Source organism: Camelus bactrianus, chromosome 3 (assembly GCF_048773025.1).
Source record: "Camelus bactrianus isolate YW-2024 breed Bactrian camel chromosome 3, ASM4877302v1, whole genome shotgun sequence".
Classification (NCBI taxonomy): domain Eukaryota; kingdom Metazoa; phylum Chordata; class Mammalia; order Artiodactyla; family Camelidae; genus Camelus; species Camelus bactrianus.
In genome coordinates this window covers 114229679-114243452 of record NC_133541.1, presented here as the reverse complement: position 1 = coordinate 114243452, position 13774 = coordinate 114229679, and the positions used below count along the sequence as shown (strand labels likewise).

Sequence of the window (13774 nt, the reverse complement as noted above, 5' to 3'; positions counted from 1 at the left end):
CAGAGGGCCCTAGTGATTCCTACTAGACAGTCCAAGGCCAGCAGGAGACACCAAGTGAAGCGGCTGAAATGTCTTTATATACATACAGCTCAAGGGTGGGTTCTGAGACCTGCTGCCATGCACCTGTGCTGGGCTTGCCAGCAGGTAGAAAAGCAGCAGAGATGAAAGTTTACAAGGTCTTCCTGTATGCCTCCGTTCACAGTCAAGGAAAAATGTTTCTAAAAATTTCCCATGGAAATTTTCAGCTGTGGAAGAAGCAACGAATATCTAAGATGTATCTGTGGTTCTCTTAGTTTGTATGTTTTAATTACAGGGAAAACATTCACAAGACAAACCTAGACACATTGTTCACTGACTTGCTGGGAAAAACTCGGGGCCGGTGAATTTAGTTTGGCAAAAAACGCACAAAAGCCCATTTTGACAGCAGATAGAGGCCAAAAACTACAGAGTGACCAAATTGTCCCAGTTCTCTCCTGTTTTAAAATTGAAAACTGAGGCTGTCCTGGTTTTAAAAACTGGAAATCCTGCATCCCAGGAAATCCCTCGGTCAGTCCCAAATAAATCAGGACCGTTGGTCACCCTACATGAGACCATCTGGATCAACGGGATAAAAAAATGGGTCATTTCTGTCGACCCAGCCAGTCAGTTCACCACAGTCAATTGACCTTTGGCCTAGATTGGCTGGCTGTTGTTTTCCTGATGCTGATGGATCAGAGCAGAACAAATGGTCAAATAGCTTGGGACAAACTCACTGAAGAGCGTCAGAAGCCCGAGGCCAGAGTTCCGATGTTGCCTCTTTTTGCTGTAGGATCTCAAACATCATCTGTGGGCCTAACTTCCATCCTCTGACATAATACTGATGTAAACGTGTTAACTACTCACATGGAACTGTATTCAATACGTTGTAGTAACTTATGGAAAAGAGAATATGAAAATAAATGCATGTATGCTCATGTGTGACTGAAGCATGGTGCTATACACCAGAAATTGACACACTGTAAACTGTACTTCAATTAAAATATATATGCACACACACACACACACACACACACACACACAAAATGTATGCACTGACATTAAGATTCTGTAATGGACATGGAAGCACATTGTAATTTTCAAAGCTCCACACAAATGACTGAATGTATTTAGATCATAAAGCCAGAGCATAGGAGAATACTTTGACTGGGAAAACCTGTCAGACAGAATGAAGCACAGTTTTTGTGTTGAACAGATGAGGTCTCAAACAAGCCCAGGTCTTAAACAAGCAGCCAGGCTTCCTCAGGCACATTCCTGAAGCTGACATCCTCCTTGGAGGATGGTTTACAAAAATCCCAACTTGATCAGGTGGCTCTGGGCCCAGGGTGAGGGGACGTATCACAGTTAGGCTAAGCTAACCATGGGATCCCTGTTACTCTTTGCTAAAGACTGGTATAGAGTGAGTCATTGACCCACAGCCAAGGAGCCACAGGCGTGGACTGCTGCTTGGGGCAGGTTTAACCTGCCTCATAAAAGAGACAGTAGTCCAAGGGGAAAGCTCTCTTCGCTTCCCCTCCTTCCTTCCTGCTTTGGACACTGCTGTGTGAGAACACAGTGATGACTGTGGACACTATCTTGAATCAGGAGGAGAGAGAAATGATGAGGACCACAACCTGAGAGGTGGAAAAATTCTGGGTTTTTGATAACATGGTTAAGCAGTCAAACCCGCCTACCTCTGCAGTCACTGTTAGGGGAGATAATAAATATCTTACTCCTTAAGGCACAGCTACTCAAAGTGTCGGTCACAGAATGGTGTCATTCCATGGCCTATTTGCTACTGACCCATGTTAATACAGAAATTAAAGAGTGTTTCTGAAACTTTACCACAATTTGATGGAGCAATTTTATATCTATTTAATCTAATAATAAAAAAATTTGATTATGCGGCTTTTTCTTTCATTTTATACCAGAAATTATAGAAAAAATTGTCGCAGATAGTTTGAGAAGCATTGCTTGAGGCCAGGTTTCAACAAACTATGACCCAAAGGCCAAATCTAGCCCAATGCCTGCTTTTATAAATAATTTTTATTGGAACACAGCCATTACTTTTGCTTACATTTCCTCTGTGGATGTTTCATATGATGGAAGAGTTAGGCGATCCTGACAGGGACCTTACGGCCTACAGAGTGCAAAATATTTATAATCTGGCTCTTTACAGACAGAGTTTGCAGATCCTTGCTTTAACCTTTAATTCTCAATTGCATATTCTCCCGGTTTTAGTTGCAGTCATTCTAACTTACACATAGTCAATCAACTTCTCTAGGTCTCAGTGTGCTCATCTATAAAATGCGATAGAAATCACACTGGCTTGTTGAGAGTACTGAATGAGATAACACGTGACAAGGCTTTCGAAAAATGTGTGCCTTATAGTAAACATGGAACATGTCAAGTTCTCTCCTCTCATTTCCCGGCCACCACCCTTTGATTAAGTAGCTACTGTGTCAAAGGCCAAGGGTTTCTATTTACAAACCACGGGATATAGTAGCTCACAGATGTTGCATTTTTGCTTTCCACTGTCAGTTGGGAAAACTTCACCATCAGCTAGGAAGTTTGACCCAGTGGTTGAGAATAATACACGGACAACCAACAACTAGATTTTAGGGTAAGCTACAAGCCTTTTTAATAGTGCCTGGTTCTAGGTTCTGAGGACCTGACATAATAAAATAAACCTTCTACGCAGAAAAGAAAGTGGGTCGAGAGCTCCACTGTTACTTTGTAGTATTTAATGGAGGATGATTCCCTGGGTTCTCATGTGCTGCACTTCAAGGCCACGCATTCTTGAACTCTCACTGGTAAGAGGAAACTAATATGACTTTTTTTTTCTTTTTAGGAACACTAACAGTGATTTGAGAAGTGTGTGTTTGTTATCAGAATTAGGGCGCTTGTCACATTTTGGCCTGAAGGCAAGCCAGGGCAGGGTTTGGGGAAAAAAAAAAAAAATCCAAGAAATGTCTTCATTCCAGTTTCTCTCTTCTAATTAAAATGCAGCTCGTCTTACAGATTCCAGAGCATTTTGGATTTGTGGTTGCAAGCATGAGGTCATTTTTCCTGCCTATATGACCACAGTGAATTTTTAAAGTCTTTAGTGTTTGGTAACAACAGACAAATAACTGTGGAAACCTGAGAGCAGAGCTCGAGTTCTTTCCAGAGTGTTCCCATTATCCCTCAGCATGGGGTAAAAACGAGTCCACCTCGCTGGGCTGGGGCCAGGAGCCCCGGATGCCCTGCACTGTGAGGCCGGTGCGCGCCACCACCCCGGAGAGGTGAGCCAACAGGGCATCAGAGGTGAAGAGCAGGGCTCTGGGGCCTCTCGGGCCTCAGTCTATATTCGGGTTCTGCCACCCTTGCCAATGATAACCTCTCTGAATGTCTCCTTCCTCATCCATAGAAAGAGTGACCTTGGAGAGTGGCTGTGAAGATCAAATAAGAAAGCACGTACAGAAGGCTTAGCGCAGTCCCTGGGATGTGGACATATTTGCCTCTCCTTTATTTCCCCTCGTATCTAGCTATTCATCCTTCCATCGAAACTCAGCCTAAGGAACTCAGGGGAGGCTCGTACTGCGCCCCCAAGTTCAGAGATGGTTCTGGTTTGACTAACAGATCATTGAAACGGGATGCCGGTTACTGGATCAAAAACCCAGACTTTAGAAAAACCGTCAATCACTGCATGTGACTGTTCTCAGGGAAAGCACAAGATCTACGTCGGCCCAAAGAGTGGCTGGAACGGAGAGTTTTCCCTTCCCTTGCTGGATGTGAGCAAGGAAGCAAGTCATCTCAACTACTGCTGGCAGTCATCTTGTGACCGTGAGGGAAGCTAGTCTACAGGAGAAAGATGAAATACAAAGTAGGTCAGAACCAAGAAAATAATACAAAAACAGAGCCGGGGCCCTGGCTGCATCACTCCTGGAATCCCTCCTTTCTCTGCATCTCCTGTTACATGAGATGATAGAGTTTCTTATCATTTACACTGGTTTGAGTCAGGTTTTGGATACACGCTGTAAACTCATCTAACTGGTAAGAACTCAGTCAGCACTGGCTGTGATCTCTCAGATGGTACCCAGTAAACCACCGTGCTGGAGAGCCCAACAAATGTGGGAAAGAAGTTAAGGAAGCATACAATTTTACTGCATCAACTTACTGGGCAACTAAGTGAAGCCCGGCATTTTACATGCATATATTATCATTCTGAACCTTCCCAGTAATTTTATGAAATCGTTCTATTAGTAGTGGTAAACAGAGGCACAGGCAGATTGGGTGATCTCCCCTAGGCTTACAGCTAACATGCAGCACAGCCAAGATGCAACCCAGGTCTGTCTGGACTCATTTTCTGCGTTGCTGCTGCCTTCTGTGCTGACTCCCTCTGTCAGGTCTTTGTTGCAAAATCACCCTCTTCACCAACTACCCCAAACCTGCACTAAGGATGAGAAGGGAAGCTGCAGGCTGTCCCTCTCTCCAGCACAAGGCACGTACTGAGTGCCTCACTAACCATGGGGTACCTACCACAGCGCAGCCCTTGCTTTCAAAGAAAAAAACAAAACAAAAACCTTATGAGATGTTCATAAAATCATCTACCACATCAGATGAATTAAGAAATATATTCAAATTCCTCCCCCAAATCTCTACCTAAAAAATAAAAATAAAAATAAAAAAATAAAAAATCAGCAATGATGAATGAGCATCTTCCAATGACCCACTGCAAGTGTGATGTTTATTTGTGTGCACAAACAGAAGCAGGGCAGAGAAAGCCACTGCTCAAGCAGGAGAAGCCACGCCCGAGGAAAGAGAAGTCAGCACAGAAGCTGGACAACATCCTGACTGGCATCCTGACAGCTGCACGTTCCTGCCTGGGGAGCAGCCCTGTTGTCCCCGAAACGTGCGCACTTGGACTCGTGCCTGCCTCTGGACCAGCAGTTCTCAAACTTGAGCCTGCATCAGAATCACCTGGAAGGCTTAGTAAAACACAGACTGCTAAGCCCCACCCTCAGGGTTTCTGTACAAGAGGCAGAGGCTGGGGCCAGAGGACTGGCCTCTCTAGCCAGTCCCCAGATGACACAGCTGCTGCTGGTCCGGGGACCGCACTGTGAGAACCGCTGGCTGAGACGAGTGAAGCTGTTTCTATAAAAACGCATACCTGGTCAGCCTCTCCTCTGCATTGATCTTTTGCTTGAAGGGGAAAAGAACTCCCACCTTATTCCTGGTGGCCAAATGCTTACAGATTCCATGACTGAATTTTCTCCTCATTCCTCTAGTGGCTCAGGCTCTAACTAACAGCCTAACAGGCCACTTCCTCTGGGACCTGGATCTTAGTTGGATCTCATGAGTCCTCCCACAACAGGAATGGTGTCTTCGACTCCCAGTCCCTGCTGCCAACAGCTCGACTGCGGATGCCAGTTCCAAGCTGACACCTATGTTTAACATGGTGACACCAGCATCAGCGATACTACGACCTCCTGTCTATTGAATACCAACCACAGTCTCCCTGAGTTTGCTGTCAGGACGCTCTAGACCTCTATGAGCGGTCACCCACCACACACCCATCCCAGATTGTGTGACACTGTCTGTCCAGCCCTCTGGCAAGGTCCTCCTGGAGGTCACTCTCTGGCTGGCCAGCTTAGTCTCAAGGTCCACGTGGGCCAAGTCCTGCTCCAGATAAAGCAATTCTGAGATTTTTGTCTATGTCTGTCTCTAAGAAAAATGACCTAATTTGTCGAAGTGTCTACTGTATTTCCAAAAAGCGAGGTGCATTTTCACTGCCACAGCACAGGCTGCTCTGCTTTCCTTCAATGAATTAAGACTGCACACTTTTGGCTTACATTTATCTAAGAAATCACTTTGCATCCCCAAGTGTGGGCCACGTGCCACCAGTGGTTTGTGGATGTTTTTACGTGTCACACTGACATGCTGTTATGTATGCCGTGCTACACGGTGAGAAAGTTGCTTGCTTTTCAATTCTCTTTGAAACCAAGCAACAGGGTCAAGAAAAAGTCTTCATTGGGTGCTCACATGTCTTTTTATTCTCCCTCTTGCTAATCTGTCTTTTTTCTGTACTGGAGGCCAGGCCACAGCCTAAGAACTCCTGTAGAAAAAAGTACTTGTAAAGTACATAATAACACTATTCTCAAACTATTCTATTTACTTTTCTGTATGCCTTCAACTGAGAACGGGTTCTACTGACCCTCCAGTTATAGTGATTTGAAGTTCCATTTATAAATAAATGTTTAAGAAAAAGATTATTTTTAAATAAGAACACTATTAGGATATGGCTGTTATGTGCATGCAGCAAAAATCATTAGGGTTGAATGTGACAATGAATATATGTATGTTCATGTATAACTGAAAAATTGTGCTCTACACTGGAAATTGACACAACATTGTAAACTGACTATAACTCAATGAAAAAAAAAAAAAAAAAAAGAAAACAGGAATTCCAAAAAAAAAAAAAAAAAAAAAAAAAACCCAAAATCATTAGAGTTGAGTGATAGTGAATTTTTACGTTGTCAGTTTGACTGAGCCACAGAGAGAGACAGTCCACACATTCGGTCAAACATTACTCTGGGTGTGGCTGTGACGGTGCGTGTGGGTGAGATTAACATGTGCACTGGTGGACTTAGATCAGTGGGCCTCATCCAATCAGTTGAAGACTTGAATAAGACAAAATGGCTGAGTAAGAGGGAACTCCTGCCTAAGTGCTCGAGTCTTCAGATTAGAATTAAAATTGACTTCCTGGGTTTTAAGCCTACCAGTTTTTTTTTAATTGAAGTATAGTCAGTTTACAATGTTCTGTCAATTTCTTATCTATAGCATAATAGTTCAGTCATACATATACATACATACATTCATTTTCATATTCTTTTTCATTATAAGTTACTATAAGATATTGAATATAATTCCCTGTGCTATAGAATATAAACTTATTGGTTATCTATTTTATATGTATTAGTATCTGCAAATCTCGAACTCCCAATTTATCCGTTCCCACCCACTTCCTCCCCTGCAGCAACCACAGGTTTGTTTTCTATGTCTGTGAGTTCTGTTTCTTAAATAAGTTCATTTGTCTTTTTTTTAGATTCCACATATAAGTGATACCATGTGGTATTTTTCTTTCTCTTTCTGGCTTACTTCACTTAGAATGACAATCTCCAGATCCATTCATGTTGCTGCAAGTGGTATTATTTTATTCTTTTTTATGGCTGAGTAGTATTCCATTGTATAAATATTCCATCAATAGATGACTAGATAAAGAAGGTTGTTTCCACGTCTTGGCTATCGTAAATAGTGCTGCTGTGTGAACACGAACACTAGGGTGTATGTATCTTTTTGAATTAAAGTTCCCTCTGGATATATGCCCAGGAGTGGGATTGCTGGAAATGCTGGAGAGGGTGTGGAGAAAAGGGAACCCTCCTACACTGTTGGTGGGAATACACTTTGGTGCAGCCGTTATGGAAAACAGTATGGAGATTCCTCAAAAAATGAAAAATCAAGCCTACCAGTCTTCAGTCTGGAATTTATACCATTGGATCTCCTGGTTATCAGGCCTTCAGACTGGGACTGGAACACCACATTGGCCCTCCCGTATCTCCAGCTTTCTGACCATAGACCTTGGGATTTCTCAGCCCCCATATTCACATAAGCCAATTCCTCATAATAGATATATTCTGATTCTCTGGAGAACTTTGACAAATTCTTTCAGGCATGAATAACTGACACTTGGGCAACATTGATAACAGACACACACTGAGCTTTGTACCAACCCGCCACCAGTGGGAAGGACTTTGAATCATGTTTCTTTCTTGCTTTTGCCAAGAGTGGGAACAAACTGCAAGAGGCAATTATATATTAGATCAATATTTTTTCAGAGCCTAATCAACAAGATTCACTTTTGAGAGACAGCAGGTTCCCTATTAGATGGTATCTTTGAGAACAAGACCTAGATCCCTGCTACCTTCGCCCTCACCAGGGACCCTGCCTAACTCCTCACTCTCATCTCCTATGGAGCTCCCCACACACCTGCCATATTGACCTTCCTCTAATTTCTCAATGTGTCTCATCCCTTCTGCCTCTGGGCCTTTATACCCACTGGTCTTTCTCTGGAATGCCTTCTTCCCTCCCACCTTTTCCCTTTTCTCTTGACTAAGTAAGCCATTAGTTTAAAGGCCTTAAATGTTGCTTTTCTTGGAGAAGCCCACAACCCTCCAGACCAGATGGGCATCCCCTCTTAAGGCACCTCATTCTTCTGCATCATTCGTCACAACTGTCATCAAATAGCCACTTTAATGTCAATTTGTCTAACGTCTGTCTCCCCTACTGGATTGTAAGTATGTGAGAGCAGGGAATTTGCCTTATGGTTGGTTCTCAATAAATATGTTTTGTCAGTGACTGAATCAAGACCCATCTCAGAGTATTATACAGGCACCAAGGATTTAAAAACACTTGACTGACTAAATGAAAAGGACAGAATGACTTTTACTTTTAGGGACCGAAGTCAGGTACCTCTGACTACCAGCCATAACAAGGGGCCAAAATTATCTGTGCATCGAGTGAGTGAAATGACCCAAGCACACAAACCTGGCCTTCCAAATTTATTGCTTATAAAGACAAGAGGTTGGGAACATTGGTTGAAGCCAGATGTTCTGTGGGCTGGAGCTCATTGTCCTAACACTGCGGATTCTCAAAACCAGAACTCTGTGTGTTTGAGATGCTGGGACTTAAGATCCAACCCAGAAAATATTTTGAAACAATGTTGTACAATTACTTAATCGTTGTTATGTTATTTAATAGAACACTCTCTTATATACACTATTATAAAAACATCATGCCTGGGTCTCGAGTTCTGGAAGATCCAATTACAATAGCTTTTTTCCACATTCGTATTTCCTTTATTTAATTGCCTTAACATTTTCAGCAGATTTATCGTATATGACAGTGAGCAACCTGAGACTGTGTTAAGAGTGAGCCATGTTATTTCTTGCTCCCCACCCACCATTTCCCTCATACAACTCTGTCCTGTCTTTTAAAATCCTCATTAGCCTAGCCCCTGTTCCCCGCATGGAGTGTGGACCATCAGAAAGACACTGGCCTGGAGGAAACTGCCCACTGGTGGACCTCATCACTCTGTCTCTGAACTGTCCTGGGCTTTGGCCAGTATCAGCTTGTCATCTCAACTTAAATGTGCAACACGCAGAATATACAAAATGCTCTCCATTTCCATGATGTCCCATCAAGGAATAGTAAGTGGAAAGTCAATGAGTGTTTAGATTTAAGAGCATGTGTTTGTGTGTGGATGTGTAACAGGATGATTCTCGTGTGTGTGTTGTGTGTGTGTTTACTGCTCCATTTTTGTCATCATTCTGGTGACTGAAGCCATGTGGGATAAGAAGCCTTGATAAATGAGACCCTATGAGCCATCAGCAGCTCCCTATACCCTATTATGGAAGCCTGGAGATGCAGAACTGAAGGCACGACTCTATCCAACACACCAGTGGTGGGAACATGATGGCAAAGAGATCTGGGTGAGATGGAGACAGCGGATCACCACTGCCAACGCACGGCAGCCGTGTCGTAAGAGTACCAGACACCCCCGGCCCTCATGCACTCTGACTCGTCCCATGCTTGAGAGTTCTGCCCAAGACGTAAAAGATGCAAACTGCTAATAATTCCCACCACTTGAGTACTTTCTACACAATAAATAACGAGCCCAGTGCTTTATGTGCATTATTTCATTGCATCCTCCCAGTAACCGTTTGAGGCAGGGAAGCATTATTCTTTTCATTTTACAGATTTGGAAACTGAGACCCAAAGAGACAAATTCATAATTTCAGAACTGAAACCAAAGTCCTTTTGACTACAGAGTCGAGGCCCTTAAGGACTGCGTTACACGGAACATTCTGGTACCTTCGATTCTCCTCCATGATACTGACTTTGTGCAATGACTAAGGGCTGGTCTGCCCCTCTGCAACTGGGTGCAAAGTGATTTTCTTAGAACAGTTGTTTTGAGAATTATTTTGACAGAGAAATCGAGAAGTTTCTTTTTGAGGAGAAAACCAATGGAGCCATCAAATGCTGAATGGAAAAGTCTGTATTAAAAGGCACAGCAATCTCAAGTTGCATCTTTCAAGGGAGAAGGGACGGTAAGAGGAGCATGGGCCGGGAGCCTTCTGTTGAAGGCTAACTGGCAGTCTCTCTGGAAAGATGCCCAAGTGTCATCTTGTTTCCAGCCTAGGGTATCGACTTTAAAACTAATGGAGATTTGAAGTGAACCTTGAGGAGTTTACAAAAGTTTCTCTCTCTGGTTGGGAAAGCCATGCACTTGGCCTTCAAGAAGAGCCTGGGATGTGCTTGGTGGTTGTGAAGCAAGTCCCTGTTCTGCTAGCCTGTCACCACTGTGTTTCTCAGCGTCTTGTCTCTCCCCACTCCTGCACACGGAAGCATCATCCTGTTACAGGAGAAGTGGATTTACAGCTGAAATTACCAAAGTGGCCCATTACATTGATCAAGACAGAAAAAAAAAAAAAAAAAGGCTGCAGTTTGTCCCAGCTGCCTGAAGAACAGTTCTCCTGCAAATGGAGGGGTACTAAATCATATCTTTTCTCTCTCTCATCTTAAAAATTAAGTGCATGCAGGAATACCCTTCATGACGTCATTTCAGAAAGAAAAAAAAAAAAAGTGATGCTTGGCAGGACAAAAGGTCAGAGCATTCCAAAACACTGAGATTTGCACAGAGCTGCATTTTGAGGTTGCATTTCAAAGCTCCCGCCACATGTGCTCCTTCCTCACAGGGATGGGGAAGGGGAGGACCGATAATCCCTAGGGAGAGCTTTTCAGAGATGAATCCACACCGAACAGGCATGGGGTTGGAAAAAGGAGGCTGAAACTCACTGACAGTGGCTAACGGTTGTGACTAATTCAGCTTCTGGAAGACAGAACTCCATGGAGTGTGTGAGCTACAACATAGTTCCTGTTTTAATTAGCAGCACCCCAGGGAGAAGATGGGCTTATAATTGACTAGTTTGCTGATCGGTCAACTTCAACCCATAATCAGACATGCTGAGAAGTGGACATTAACCGAGAGCTTTGACTAGCAGGAAGCCCGCCCCATTAGCGTGGCTGGTGTCAAATCAGGTTGTTGTCTTTCCTCTGGGTCCTTTCAGGAAGAGATGCCAAACAAAGTATTTTCTAGACCCTCCCTCACTCTCCATCTACCCACCCTTCTGGTCTAATTTTCCTCAGCAAGTCTCCTCTCAGGCTTTTACTAACAGAAGCTGATTGTTACTTCCACTGTTCAACTTTGACCTCAAGCCGTATTGCTGGACATTTGCTGTTGGACTTGCCCTCCCCCAAGCCAACAGCACGACCGCCACCATATCTGAGCTCCTTCCTTCCATAAGTGCACTTGAAATGCTGTTTTGAGTTCTCTCTCACCCACTTGGTGGAATCTTGGTGAGACTGTAAGTAGTTAAGGAGCACAGCTTCCTATCTTTCCCTCTCACGCCCATCTCCCAAAAAGAGAACTGGGTTCATGACCCAGATGGGGCCCTTTGGACTCTTTCCCCCAAGACCCTGACTTTTGAGAAAAATGAGAGAAAAGAAAAATAGTTGAAGCTAAATATTCTAGTAACAAACTAGGATCAGATTGTTCGTATTTCTTCTTGCTACACAGACCCCTAAGGTATCAGATTCCTGTCTGATTCCTACCCTGATTCTCAGGACTTCCTCCGAATCCATGAGCCCTTTACTCTCCTCTGTTACATTCCTTTCTGCCTAAATGAAGCAAAGTGTTGCCTGCCATTAATTAACCTCAAATGAGGGGGTATCCAAGAGAAAGCGCCCGAACGTATAGCTTGCTGTTCATTCTCCACATTCTTTTCCCTGCTCCCAGGAGGAAAACGGGCAGAAGGCAAGCACATCATACTTGTGCTACATGAGGGGCTAAATAAACACAGGAGAAGAAACGAAGCGTCATTACTAATGAGTCTGCGTTTGGGGCCTGGCGTGAGCCTCTTCATCCCACATGTTCTCATGGGATCTCCTTGGAAGCTGCATTCCCGTGGGATTCCCGCTGCAGTTTGGAACAGGAGAGGGACTTGTCTGGCTCCTCTTCCCGCTCAGTTTTCTGTCGGGGGCCCCCACACTCACTCATGCCCTCAACCACTTGCGGCTGATGGCTGATACGTGCATGAACGTCACCCAGCATCTCGTGCAGGAGGGAGAAATGCTACCTACCCTCTGCTTCCCGGCCGTATCTGGGGCATGGTTTGTATTAGCTTGCCTTAAAGGAGGCGAGTCTTGGCACGCCTTCCGATGGGTGTGCTGTCCATGTGTGTGTACTCTGTTACCAAGCTACCCCAGGAACAACACATCCCTGCGGCAATAGTCTCCTGCCCAGTGTGTCCTTGGTGCCTTTGCCGGGGGAGAAATACCCACCTGGCCTGGTGGACATGCTGATCTTGTTTCACCTCTAGGTACAAATCAGGCCTTGGGCTTCAGGGCTAGGCTACGGGTGAGAGGTCCCAGCGGCTGAAGAAGCCACAATTCCCAGCTTGCAGATTCCCAACTGTGTGCTCAGAATTTTAAGGAGCTGACACGTTTCCCTGGCTGACTAGGATTTACACCTCTCACCTGTGATGAACATGAAAACGAGAAAAATATACACAAAAAAGGGAGTTCACCAAAGCTAGACAGGGACCTGGGGAAGGAAATCTGCAAAATCAGGTCAGCTTAAACTGGACCAGCTTGGCCAACCACGCACTTTCATAACCACATCAATTCTGGGCTTTCACAGGTTTGATTTTCTTTCAGCCCAATCCACTGAGGAGTTGCTCGTGAGTTCTGTGGATTTTCTGCACAATTACAGATTATTGCCATGGCAACAACAGAATCATGTGACAACTCTGCTACCTCCGAGACCAGGAGCAGCCACTTACAGGCACCACACATCATCTCGTAATGGGACTCTGTGCCGCTGGCCTCACATTGTTCCAAGGCTAATCACTGCTTTTTCACAAATGTAGTTCCCCCCCACCCCACCCACTCGATTTTCATGATCTTTTAAAACAGTTTGGATTTGTTCTAAAGCAGTTCCACATTTGCCTGTGTTTAGCTGGTCATAAAAAAGGTATTACCTGGGGGGTTGGCAGAAGGAAAGAAGTGGGGTAAAACTTGAGGAGTGGAGGCAGATGGGAGGCAACAGGCAGAGGAGAAAGGGTTTTGCTAGCAGATGGCTTTCTTGCCTATGTCACTGAGTTGAAACCCGTGACAGTCCTGAGATGCTGGGTTGGCCACGCTGGGAATGAATAAAACCTGCCTGCTTTCAAATGAGCTCAACTCTTCAGTCCACTTTGCAGGCACAATGAGAAAGGGGGCCACTGATAATTAAGTTAGAGATGTGATTGAGAACGGGGACCAGGTAATATTTTCTCTCTGGCAAAACAATCAATTTATTTTTCAGAAACTTGTGCACGGAGCCAAACCCCAGGCTCTTTCTGCCAAACATTCCCCCCTTAATTTTTTAACCTCTGGGCATTTCAAGGAAAATTGAATCCACATGTTTTCGGATTCATTTGCAAATGCAGTTTGCTCAGAGCTGTTTGATGACCAGTATGCCCTTTGAGTGTTTTTATGAGCTTAAACTTATTTTCCCCCAAGTCTCTTGCTTCTGAACTAGGAAGCGGCATTTGGAGTTTGCGGCAGAATTCAGAGATGATCATTTTCTAAAACCTTTGCCGGGGTCTTGTGTCTCTTT

The 13774-nt window shown here is 44.3% G+C and overlaps 1 protein-coding gene across 3 annotated transcripts in view; it reads right to left on the bottom strand.

Annotated features, from left to right (window-relative positions):
• Positions 1-13774, bottom strand: part of LSM11 (LSM11, U7 small nuclear RNA associated) — a 770662-nt gene that overhangs the window by 179128 nt on the left and 577760 nt on the right. The gene's annotated exons all lie outside the window — the stretch shown is intronic.